The following is a 3,860-nucleotide window of genomic DNA, read 5'->3' as shown; positions in this document are numbered from 1 at the left end:
CCGGCATGTGCATCCCCCCACATCATGCACACGCATGGTTATATTTATTACACAATATTAACTATCAATGCGCAACATATATATTTATATCAACATCATATAAGGCACAAGGATTCATCATATTGCACACTCACAACATAAAACATTTTAATAAAGGCTTGTTCCCATGCATAATCTTTAAGGAAAAATCAAATAAAAATCATTCACACGCTTTGTCCAAATATCGATACATTTCTCAAAATATTTTCAATACAAGTTCACTCGCCTTACAATAGCGGGATATTACATCGTTATTGGTTCGGAGGTGTATCTAGCTATTCCTACTTGCTAGTCACTCGTTATTTCCACCGATGCACCACCACAGTACTCTAACTTTACCTTTGTATTTCCTAGCAACAATTCAAATGCAATTGCTTTAGTGTACATCATTCTTACTTCTCTTTTTCCTTCAATCACGAATCCTTAGTCAACTAACTTATATCTTGACACATTTTTACCAAAGTTGTAATTCTTTAGATTATAGACACCGACAACTTATTTATAACTCTAACACGTATATTAATCTTGTCTAAGGATATTTATCAAGTTTAATCATCATTTCCACAACAATTACCTAACATATGGCAGCAACTACAAATTTACTTCCGTCAAACACTTTCTAAGTTTACATGTAACACTATTCTCATTTACATGTTGCCACCAAGCATAACATCAATATCCATTCATACGCACCAACACCCATAACCTTTTAAGCTTTTCCTAACAACACATATATCCACACAATTCATTTCTTTTCTAAACTTCCAATTAATATAATTGCCTTCCAACCATACCCATGACACCACAATAATGCTACATATTGTACACAATCATTCTCACCATAGTAAACCAATCATAGGCTTTAAGTTATAGCATGAAGCTTACCACTTGGTTTTGGCTTGGATTTCACCCAACAAAATTCATAATTCCCTCACACCCATGGCCACCATAGCTGCCCCAAAATGATTCATTCATTATTTTTCCAAGGATTTAACCAACCATGAACTTAAAACACAAAATCTTTACCTTAGCTTGCTTGAATTACAAAATCAAGCTTTTTCTTCCTTTCTCTCTTTTTCTTTCTTCTTCTCCTAGGGTTTAGATGTGTTGGAAATTAGGGTTAGAAGTTGTAACTTTGGTGCGTAAGAAGTTGGGAGAAGGAAGAAGCAAGAAAAGAAAGGAAATGAAAAGAAAACAAGGAAAGAAAATGAAAGAAAACTAACTTTCCATGGGGAGAATGAGAAGATGGCGTTGGAAGCTTCAAGAATGAAGAAGAAATATCTTGTTGGGAGGATAAGGACGGTTTTGGGCTGATAAAGATGAGAGTCAAAGCTTCCAAGAAGCTTTGACCAAGCTTTGTGTAAAATTACCGTTTTACCCTTTAAGTTTCTTCCCTTTTTAATTTAGTCCTCCCAACACTCATTTAATTCCAATTTCCTTCTATTATCTTCTTCTACACATGTACAAACAAAGTATAAAGTTTGTACTCCAACACGGTGTCCCCATAATATTTAAAATATTTATTTACCCGCGTTATCTTTACTTAATAAAGACACGCAGTCCCATTAACGTCATTTTTCTCCAAAATTTTTCTCATTCTTTTTCTCAACCACTTAGATTGACCATATACTCCTTCATGAAAAATTTTGATACTTAATAAAATATTAATATTTTAATATTATTTTATTAATAAAATATTCTTTTTTTTTCAAAAATTTTTTCGTCTCCTTTTGTCTCCTTGGTACCCAAAATATCTTATTATGCCTCAATTGACTTCTGAATTACTTTTTATCTAAAAAATTCTTCTTCGATAAAAATATTATTATTTTATTATTATTTTCTCGATGAGAAATATTTTATCCCAAACTATTCTTTTCATCTTTCATCACTTCTAAACATTATAATTAACCTCAATTGGAATCCAATAAGCTTTATTAGTCACCATATCAAAGTACGGGGTATTACATGATACCACTTGTTGGTCTTAATTAAATGTGCTAGAGGGGGGTGAATAGCACTTTTTGGCTCTTGGCAAGATAAGGAACTAATTTGAAAAGCAATGAAAATAAAAACAGAGTAGACAATGCGTAGGAATTTAGAGTGGTTCAGTCCAAAACCTATATCCACTACCTTGATTATTCAACCAAGGATTTTCTAAATCAATCCATTAGAAAAAGTGAAATTCATAAGCTTTCACCAAGCTTTCACCAAGATTTGCAATGGCTTTTACCAGGCTCAGTCAAAACCTTTCACAATAGTTTTTACCGGGATCAACTAAAACCTAACAACTAACTTTTCAAGGCTAAGTAGTCTCTTAAGTAGCCCCCAAAAGCCCTAGCTTCAAAAATCCCTAAGCTTGTTATTTTTGGAAATTACGGTAAGGGCAGCGGTTCTCAATTTCCAGTGCCGTGGCGCTCAAATGTTCTGTCCAAATTTATTCTTCTAGTGTAGTACTTTCACTTTGACAAAGATTTTGACCACCTTTCCATCAGAACTGGGCCAACTGGAAAACATCAAAGTTGTAGCCCTGCCCCTTAGCTTTCTAATGGTCTAAAAATCATGTTATTTGGACTTCTTTAGTGGGAGATATGCTTGAAAAACCAAAACATATGTAAATAGAGCAACAACCCATTATGAACCTTTCTTCACCAATTGAAATCACTTTTTAATCCTACTCTTATAACGAAATAAAATAATTATAAGTAACATAAAACTAACATCATTAGCTCAAATTAAACCTTTAAACATAAGTTCTACCTCTAGTTACGTGTCTATGAAGGTCGAGGTTTCACATTCTCCCCCACTAAAAGAAATTCGGTCCCCGAATTTAAATTGAATAATAAGGCAGCGTACCTCTACATATTAAAGAGGTGTGGATACTTTGTTCGTATCTCCTCTTTGGCTTCCCATGTTACCTCTTCACTGGTGTGGTTTCACCATAACACTTTAATTGAGGCTGCATCCTTTGAACGGAGCTTTTTGACTTGCTTATCAAGGATATCCACCAGGTTGCTCTTCATAGGTTAAATCATCTCTCAATTGAATAGTTTCATATCGTATTACATGAGATGGATCTGGATTATACTTCCTCAGCATCAACACATGAAATACGGGGTGAATATTCGAAAAGTTCGGTGGTAGTGCCAAACAATATGCCATTGTTCTAACCTTTTCTAAGATCTCAAAAAGTCCTATATATCGCTGACTTAATTTTCCTTTCTTGCCGAACCTCATTACCCTTTTTGTTGGTGAGACCTTCAAAAATACATGATCCCCCACCTGAAACTCCAAGTCTCTCCATCTGTTATCAGCATATGATTTCTATCTACTTTGTCCTGATAACATCCTTTATCGAATCATGCGTATTTTCTCAGTGGCATCCTGTACCAATTCTGGCCCTAAGAGTTTCCTTTCTCCTACCTCTAGCCATCCAATGGGTGACCTGCATTTCTGTCCATATAATGCTTCAAATGGTGCCATTTGGATGCTAGCTTGGAAACTATAGTTGTAAGCAAACTCCACTAAGGGTAGAAACCGATCCCATTTGTCCCCAAGGTCTATTACACATGCCTTCAGCATATCTTCCAATGTCTGTATTATTCGTTCAGATTGCCCATCAGTCTAAGGGTGGAAAGTCGTGCTGAAATCCAACTTAGTGCCCAACGCTTCTTGCAATTTTCCCCAAAACCTATTGGTGAATTGTGCTTCTCTGTCAAATACTATAGAAATGGGGATACCATGCAGTCGTACTATTTCATCCATATAAACTCGAGCTTACTGGGCAGCCCCGTAAGTAGTCTTAACTGAAAGAAAATGGGCTA

General features: G+C 35.3%; 1 long non-coding RNA gene across 1 annotated transcript; it reads right to left on the bottom strand.

Annotated features, from left to right (window-relative positions):
• Nucleotides 353–1,305, bottom strand: LOC108662193. Its single transcript, XR_001927995.1, has 3 exons — nt 1,066–1,305; nt 925–991; nt 353–389 (listed from the first exon to the last, which is right to left on the bottom strand). It is a non-coding gene; the product is annotated as an uncharacterized LOC108662193 (long non-coding RNA).

This window comes from Theobroma cacao, chromosome 5 (genome assembly GCF_000208745.1).
Source record: "Theobroma cacao cultivar B97-61/B2 chromosome 5, Criollo_cocoa_genome_V2, whole genome shotgun sequence".
NCBI lineage: Eukaryota > Viridiplantae > Streptophyta > Magnoliopsida > Malvales > Malvaceae > Theobroma > Theobroma cacao.
Note: the sequence above shows the minus strand (reverse complement) of the source record. Positions and strands in the feature narration are given on the sequence as shown.